Raw genomic sequence first — 9,186 nt, forward strand, 5'->3', positions numbered from 1 at the left:
CACTCAATTTAGAGGAAAGGGACAAAGGGCCCTACTGCCAGATCATGCTCTACCAGACTATACTATGTTCTCAAACTATCAAACTGAAAAGGGATCAAGACAAAACTTTGCACAAAGTTATATGATAGTTGCCAGATACGATTGTTAATGTGGACAAAAACGACTTCTGATCACTCCAAATCCTTATTTCGGTTTATGTATAAGGACACAGTACAATCATTTCCTGAGTGTCTGTGCTGTGACTTGGAATATGAAAAGTACTTTAATGTTTTATATACAAAATATGTCACAATAGTTATAGGGCTACAGATACAGAAAAAGCTGCTATCAGTTTCCTTGCAGCAGATAAAGTTAGCTGGTGTCCCAGTAGCAGGTGGAATAGTTTACATGACGCTGACCCTCGATGGCTGGATGATCCTGGCTGTCAAGCTAAGTGTAATATTAGCTAGCTAGTTTGTTTTCTCTCAGTCAACATGCAAATGGAGGATTTCACCAGAGCCAATCTCAGCAAACGCGGGCTTCATTTTTGGAGGAGGAATATGTTAACTGTTTCAAGCCTGGCAGCTGTTGGCCTGTTGGAACTTGAGTGAGGACTCAAGTTCACCTAATGTTAGGCTAGCTACTAGCGCTGACTGAAGACAGTTTGTTAAAGTTAGCAAAAGCTGGCCAGATACAGTTTGCCACAGGACAGCTTTAGTCAGATGAGGGCACGTGTGCATCTGAAAATTTCACAATCGGCGTTAACCTAGCTAAATGATTTTCTACAAAGTTAGATTTATAAGGTAAGATTTATAAAATTATTTCTATGAGGTTAGACTTTTTTGTCTTGACATTGTTAGTGATGAATATAAATCTTTCAGCACTATTATATATTTAAATGACAAAAACACTTATGGCTAGCTAGTGAGCTAATACAAATAATGTTTTTGTTTTGAAAGACTTTTAGGGAAACAAATGTAAACTGTCTATAAGTTAGTGTGTATATCAAGATGCAAATGTATTAGATGAGGTAATAATTAATAGTTATAAGTGAATAGTTTATGTTAAACTTGAAAGCAGTTAATGTCCCAGTTATAACTAACTCAAAATTGACAGTATCCCGTTCCGCCTAAGCTAATTTATGCTAATCATGCATGTTAATACATTTTATATGTGCTAATGCACATGTCTTCATGCAAACACATCATAAGTGAACAGATATTCCCTGAAGCATTTTTTAATTTTCATTTTAGTTTTTGTGTAAAAGCAGCAGTTCACCAGTGATACCGTACCTATCCAAGCAGATTGTTTTTTGTTTGGTTTTGTTTTCCCCAGGGGAAATGGGTTTTTTTCTCACCTTAGCTAAAAGGCATTTTATGTTTCACTTCACTTCTTCATTATTGGTGTTGTGCTTCAGTAACAGGAGAGTGAATTAGTCAGGTTCAGCCACCTTATGGGTGAAATTGTTCCAAATTTGACTTCCTGTGTGCAAAGTTTTTACCTGTCAACTGTTATACTGACACAATGCTGAGTCATATGTTTCTTATTAAAATATACTCAGGTATTTGAAACTGGACCCTAAAATATTTCAACATTTCATCAGTTTTCTTGTTTTTGTTTTATTCTTTCGTTTCACAATTTCTATACCATGTAGATAGAGGTACTGTTACTGTTTGAAGGAATTATTACCTTCGCTGAGGATTTGATGTTTTCACCCGTGTCTGTTTGTTTGTTGGTTTGTTGGCTTATTTGTCAGCAGGATTAAGCAATAAGTACTGAACCGATCTGCATCGAACCTGCTGGAGGGATGGAGCATGGGCCAGCAAAGAACCCATTAAAGTTTGGGGCAGATCTGGATCATTTACTATGAATTTGAATGCTTTCCTCTGAAGGCTGGTGTATGTTGTTGTAATAGTGTTAGTTATTGCCAGTCAGTCCATTATCCAGAGTGGATGTAGAGCATGTAGAGTGCTGCATTCAGCCCAAATGAAACAGCTATAGAATACATTTTCTTTGCTTCCTATCTTTAACCCTGAGCTATGTGTTGTAGGATTAATATTGGTACTGCTGATCAAGCCTGGGATCAGCCCAGATGATGATGATGATGATGATGATGATGACGACGATGAAACCTTCGCCACTGTAGATGCCTTGTTGGACCTAATAAGGTGAGAAAAAAGTGTTAATTCTGACAGTCAACCCCGATTCTTAGCACAACTGATTTCTCTACATGTTTAGGTTTCGGTTTCCACGGCTTGTCCGTAGGTCAGTGGGAAACATTTCAGAAAATACTGGATCATTTGATTAGGGAATTTAAATGTCATCAGCTGTATTCCTTCAGAATTGCATCAATCAATGCTTTTCTTAGGCAGAATAACACATATCAGGTGCTCTAAAATGGTTAATATCTGGCTAAAATTCACTTTACGCTCTAGATTATCCTGCATTTCGTCTTCGTTTTGTCAACATTTACAAGCTGACTCGCATTTTTACTCATCGGTTTCATGATGGTAGATGTGTTTGGTTTCTCTTTACCCTTTATAGAAACACGGTGCCACAAAATCTTGTCACGGCTAGCTTTCAACGGGTACGTTTTATTACTCAGGTATGCGATATGCAGTATAGCACATGAAGGAGACAATGTGATATTCATGATGTAATTTTTCCTCATCTTTAGTACAAGACTCAGAAGGTGAAGTTTGAAATTGAAGCAGCGGATCACAATTCTAGCCTGGCAGTGGTAAAATTTTATCCTTTGTCATGATCAACTTTCCAGTCACAGTGATAATTCGTGATACATGTAGTTGCTGTCAGACCGTTGTTCTCACTGACTTTCTCTTCTTGTTTCAGAATGCCACAGAAATGCGTTTGGTGGGCGAGTATTTTGATGGAAACAATACTTTGCGCCTGATTGTCTGGTCTAGTATTTTTGGACCTGTCCTCAGAAGAATGGGAGAAAGAGGGAAAATCTTTGTGGATATCCTTTCTGCCGTCAACACGGCCACCAAGCATGTGGTTGGAATGATAATAGGGTCACCTCTGCAGAGTCAATATCACATTTAAAAATTGTGGAATTTAGAATGAAACTGTTTCATACTTCCATATTTTCTAAATTATTTAAAGAAAGAGAGTAAATATCCTACAGTATACACAGAATTTCTTTAAAAATTGAGTCCTTTCTGCTTTGATTTCTTCCATTTCCAACACTGTCAAAAACATAACTGGTTTCTTTTGACTCATGTTGTGATAATAACTTCCATCCGTCTGAAAGCCTGAAGCACTTCTCATGCTAAGCAGCTTTCCATTAACTGACATATTCCCATAATTTTCTGTTGTTTCCTCTCCAGCTTCTTGCCGGTAGGAGTGATGTTCATGACTGCAAGCTCAGTCACTGAGGTTGGGGACAACTGGGAGACTGTCTCCAAACTCGGAAAGTTTTCGGCAGTGGTTGTTAGTGGGTATCCGCCCCTTTGTTCTTTTAGCACTGTTGTGGGGAGTAATTTAATTTGATATAATCGGTATTCATTTCTTTTTGGCCAGGAAGGATAGACCCCAAAACAAAAACTTGCCCCCCTAGATGGTCATTAAAACTGTAATTAGTGGAAATTATGCTACAACCTATGATGCTACAGTTACTTTCTGTTTAGATTGTTGGCTGCTTTTGATTTGACAGGACCACAAAGGTTTCCTAGCAACCAATGAATACATTAGGTACTCTCACTAAGTCTTTACAAGCCAAGACATTCCTCATGTTTTAATGGTGCAACCCAATCAAGTAAATCAGCAGTTTAATTTTCTAAATTTGGTTACACTAAGATTTACACTTAGAATTTAGGAAGAATTATGCACAAACGTAGTGATGGATTTATGTGTAGCAGTTCAGACCCCACGGGCCACCCAAACCTCAAGGTTCCCTGCTTGGCCATTGATTTATGGTCGTTTAAAAGACTTTAACTTTGCTTGGGAATATATCAATTGACATTATGAGAGTAGTAAGACGGCCTTGACGCCTTGTGTCAAAGTGGGCGTATTTTTAATAGTGCTTCATCAAATTACTACACAGTGAAACCAGGGCCATGTAAATTTCCAGCGCAGGAATACTGCACACGGTGCACGAAGAAGGAAAGGAATGGTGGGTTAATAGGGACCCAGCTGCTTATTTTTGCCCCAGGGCCCCCCAGCAGGTTAATGAGTGAGAAAAGTGTCTCAATATTTTTCCTCATTTGTTCCTTTATTTGTCACTTCAAAACCACGACGTGGCTTCAAACTGTAGGGCTGCAATATTATAAGGACCCTCAGTTTTAGTTTCAGTCTTTATGTCATTACTGCCATCTAGTGTTAAACATGATATAGGATAAGCAATGGCCACACAATATCCATCCGTTTCTATGCCATAATAGCTTTTTCATGGTCAAGTTGGATTTAATGAGATTCAATATTATATTTCTAGCCTACAACAGATAACGGAAGAGAAAATGTAAACTGTTCATTTTTTCCCACATCTATGGTGAAGTTTGGATGAAATCCCACCTGTAGTGTGCCAAAGTATCAGTTCATGTTCAGGACAAATGTGAACCAACCTTTACACCAGCCATCACATCCAGACCTGGAGTGACAAGCAATTGAGTCATTGGCTGATGTTTGACTGATTTTAAAAGAACTGTTCGAGGGATTGTTTGAAACAGATCCAACCTGCTTTCAAGATGGATCAGTGAAGTGGTAGGTGTTGTTTACACTGAGTCAGCTAATCCACCTAAACTGGGTGAAAAACTTCCAGAACACCAGGAAATGTAATTAGCTACACTGAGAAAATCATGCCAGTAAAGAAAACAGATTTGTCTTAAGGAATAATGAATGACTGAAAAATCTCATCTGAAGCAAATTGACACTTTCATTTTACATTCATAGACCCCCCCCACCACCACCACCACTGCTACCTGAAGTGAGGTCATCCATTTTTACTTCGGGAGCTGGCATTTTAAACAGCTTTCACCGTGACCCTGCCAATCAGATATTCAGGATAATCAGGATCAGGATAAAATCTACAGGCTGCATATAACATATTATATACTGTAAATATAATAAATATAGGTTATCAACATATTGCATTGCTTATATAGAGTGTATGTCCTTTTATATGTACAAGTGTTACGATAACATAAGCAAACGATAAAGATTTTTTGCAAAACTAGTTATGCTCCCATAAACATGCTCAGGTGTTACATAAAAAGCCACATTTGAATGCCCATGCAGTCGATAAAGACCAGTGTTAACATGATGATGTAAGAGCACAGGAGGTGGACTAACTGCAGGGCAAACGCTCAAAAAGGCTTTGATCACTGTATATTGCACCTTTGACCTTCTGCATATATATGTGTCTTTGTGCGCTTGCCCATTTATTTACGTCAGTGCTTTTCTGCGTGGACAAATGTTATCACAATACTGACAGTGTCCTGCAATACCAGTTGCTACATAAGAAACCCTGATGGAAGTCCAAGTATTTGTCAGATTTTATGTATTTATTTTTTTAAATTAATTCTGTTACCTGGGATGTGAACAATTACAAAGACAGCAAATCTGAGATACATGATAAAACCCGAGGTTTGAAAGTAGAGGTATGGAAGGACACCAGTGATTTCCTCCTCACACTCACCAATGTGCAACTGAACCCTGCAGCCACAATTAAAATGATACCCAGAGAGGCACGTTTTGTATTGACAAAGCAACGTAAGATATAGGGTCTAGTGAGTTGATCCCCATGGGTCTGATGTTTTGTGCCTGACCTCTATGAATACACTTATCAGGTTTGTGGAGAAGAGCACTGGATTTCCCCGGGCTTCGGTCCAGGACGCCATCTGCTTCTCCCTCATTATATACTAGTTCATTTTGCCCTATCACAACATCCCACACCTCCTACCATTACTATGCCAATGACACACATCTACTTTTTCCCTCCAGCCTCCAGCCCTCAGACTGAGGTGTACATATCATGTTGGACGTCAGCCAGCTATCTCCCATGCGCCCTAGAGAAGATTGAGTGACTCTTTACCGTGGAAAAGGTCTGCCCTGTGCACAACCTTTAAATTATGAATCCATAGCGACTTCTTTTCCGCATCTTGGGCTTTGCTTTCAGAAAACTATCATTCAGAGCTCACCAAATGATACTGGTTTACGCTCGAAAGATTTCCCCATACGACCCTTCCTTTACTTTCTCTGCTGGCTCGCTGTTACATGTCAGGTGTTGATGCACCTCTCCGCTGCTCCCGGCCTCCTTTGCTGGTCTGTTCTCTTGCTGTCCTAACCCTACCACAGGTTCCCCTCCATGGTTGGTCCATGCATCAGATCCTCCCTCAGCTTCACCCGCTCCTCTGATTGGGCTGCGTATTTATCTGCTGCCCATTTCCTATTATTTGAAGCTCATCCTCCTTCACTCCTCACACTGTGAAGGAGGACCGTGAGAAGGAGGACCTAACGATATCATAGTGACGTCATCACAATTTATCTCAGTTCAGAAACTACAAATTTACAACAGACAGCTTGCGATGTGGAGTTTGAAGGAGGAAGGGTGTGTATCAGACAGTGAGGGTCTAATGAAAAGATGTTGTTGCATTGTGGGAAATGTAGGATCAGAGTGTTTGGAGCTTAACCCATATTAAGGACTAAAAGTTAGGATATGTCCACCTCTGTTGCTTTCATTTTGAACTTTTGTTTATTGTTATCATTATTTTCCCTATTGTAAATCCTATAAATACATGTGCTATATGCTGAAAAAACACTAGAAGTGCACACCAAAAGAAAAACCCTTGGAAATAAAAACGCACCAATTTGCCAAAAAATCTAGTCCTTCATTTGCTGCAACCTGTTTCCCTCAATTAGCATCTTCTCTTCTTACTTCAGCCACAGGAACTGCTTGCAACGAATACTTAAAATACTCGTGCTGGCGATTCTTCCAGGCCACGATACCTCCCCGCACACCAGACGTGTTTGTTATGAAACGTGTTTGCCTGAAACCCCATCTTTTTGAGGAAAAGATAAAGTTGATCCCTGCATCAAGGGGATTAAAGCTCTGGATTTGATCAAGATGTACAATTCTTAACATGTCATCTTTGGCATCTCACCTCTTGTTGAAATTTCTAATCAACAGCCTGGACTATTTTGATGTATGAGGATCAAGCCTGCAAGCTATCAGAAAGACCGATCATTTATTAGACCTTTGTCACCGGAAAATGCTGGGCTTTGCTAGTCTCGCTCCACTGATCAGTGAGGTGTTTTTGCTCCAAATGCTTATCAGATGTGAGCTAAGAGAGAGAGACCGCAAATGCAGGAAGGAGGGGGTATGACACAGAACATTGTGATAATGGCGTCTAAAATCCAGGGCACCAGGGTGCCCCAGAAGGATTTTTCAGGATGCTTGTTTGACAGTTGTGTAAGATACCAATATACTGTATATATCCTGCAGTATACAAATTGTCTAATTTTTCAATATGTTTTTTATTTTTCTGTTTAGAATAGTGGAACTTTCAGGTATATGGATAAGCATGTGCTCTGCAGGCTTTTTTTTTTTTTTTTGCATTTCTCTTTTTCCATTTTGTTATTTTTCTGTATATGACTTGGGGACGTGTGTGTATTTGTATGTATTTGGGGTTATCCATTCTAAGTGAAAACAAATAAAAACTGCTTTAGAAAAAAAGATACAAATGTAAAGATTCCGTCTGTGACAAGGACCTCGGGTCCCGGTGATCTTTCCATTTTTCTAAGAGAATAACAAACCTCTACTGGAGCCGTTCTTTGGCTAACATTAGCACATCCGCTCAGGTGTGTGTGTCGAGGAATGGGAAAGCAGGGTTGTTTTCTACAGGCTCAGCAATCTTTCCAACCCGCACACTCATGTACGAATAAACCCAACGAGTGTAGAGCTCTGGCAGTGTGACCCCCCCTCTGTGTAATATGTTGATACATTGGTCCCACCACGCAGAGTAGTTTTCCCTGACTATAAATATATAAATATGGCAGGTATGATCCTGGCACTTTTATTTCGCAGCCTTAACCTGCCTGTATGAGACAGAGGCAGTGATGGAGCAGTAGAGTTAGAGAGGGAGGGGGTTGTGAATTGCCCTGGTGCCAGTTAACCTGTCTGAAGCAGACACACACACTTCCGTTGTGGCAGACTGAAATCCCCACTGGGCCATGTAAGGGAGTAATGTGTTAGTTATATGGCCTGGACTGTGAGGGATTTGTGCGCATGCTAAAGTCATCAATAACGGCACAGGAGTAAATCTCGCAACAGTTTCGGTTTTGACATCATTATTTCTGTTGTAGGAGGTTAGCTTCTGAAGGAGGGGAATGTGTATACACACATTTTTCATCAAAAATAACAAAAAAAGTGGAAAAACTTCTGTTTTAGATGGAATTATCAGCTAATATTTGTTTTATTTTGTTTCTTTTGGCTTTTGAGACTAAAAGATGTTAACTGTTTATATATATGTATGTATATATATATATATATATATATATACTGCTTGTGCAATATATATATTAAAGAATTCATCCCTGGCCAAGAGGAATCCATGCTTTTGACCGTTAGCCCCTGAATCTCTAATAGATTATTCATGAGTGACAAACAGAAATGTCTAAAAGAGGTGCAGTCTGTTCATGTCTTCTCCTCTTCATTGCTTTCACACCCAAGTCTTTCTCTGTTTTCACTGAGGCTTCTGCGGCGGAGTGGTCTGCGACATGACTCTACTCTTACTGCGATGGCAAATCATAAACGCGTGCCCGCAGTACAACTGTTAAAAATACTCTTGCTGCGAGCTCAAATCGTACACACAAATATAAAAGCAAGCCTGGACATATATGCACCAGAAATGAGTTTTTCCGTGCTGGGTCTCTGATGTAGATAATGTGGGGTAGCAAGATGAACGGCAGACACTAGCTCTCCCAGTTTATAGAGGAATGCATTTGTTAAAGAAGTCCCACATAGCCTCACCGATCCCAAACAAGTTACGATGTCAAACAATGACGAGAAATGTGTTACTCTCACGAAAAGAGGATCAACATTAACAGTTTTTCTTCAGACATTAGAGATACAGCCTGCTTGGCTTGTTGTTGCTTCACTTGGACGTTTGACCTTCACTGCGCAGAACGATGCGTGTGCAGAGCTTGACACCAGAAGGTCTTTTTCACATTCATCTGCTGAGGGGGGAAATT

At 39.8% G+C, this 9,186-nt stretch overlaps 2 long non-coding RNA genes across 2 annotated transcripts; both read left to right on the forward strand.

Annotated features, from left to right (window-relative positions):
- Positions 1-2,029: 2,029 nt before the first annotated feature.
- LOC120800694 lies at positions 2,030-2,719 on the forward strand. Its single transcript, XR_005709006.1, has 3 exons — positions 2,030-2,147; positions 2,524-2,566; positions 2,657-2,719. It is a non-coding gene; the product is annotated as an uncharacterized LOC120800694 (long non-coding RNA).
- A 202-nt stretch (positions 2,720-2,921) lies between these two features.
- On the forward strand, positions 2,922-6,730 carry LOC120800695. Its single transcript, XR_005709007.1, has 3 exons — positions 2,922-2,994; positions 3,327-3,433; positions 5,938-6,730. It is a non-coding gene; the product is annotated as an uncharacterized LOC120800695 (long non-coding RNA).
- Positions 6,731-9,186: the final 2,456 nt, after the last annotated feature.

This window comes from Xiphias gladius, chromosome 15 (genome assembly GCF_016859285.1).
Source record: "Xiphias gladius isolate SHS-SW01 ecotype Sanya breed wild chromosome 15, ASM1685928v1, whole genome shotgun sequence".
In the NCBI taxonomy this organism is placed as follows: Eukaryota; Metazoa; Chordata; class Actinopteri; order Istiophoriformes; family Xiphiidae; genus Xiphias; species Xiphias gladius.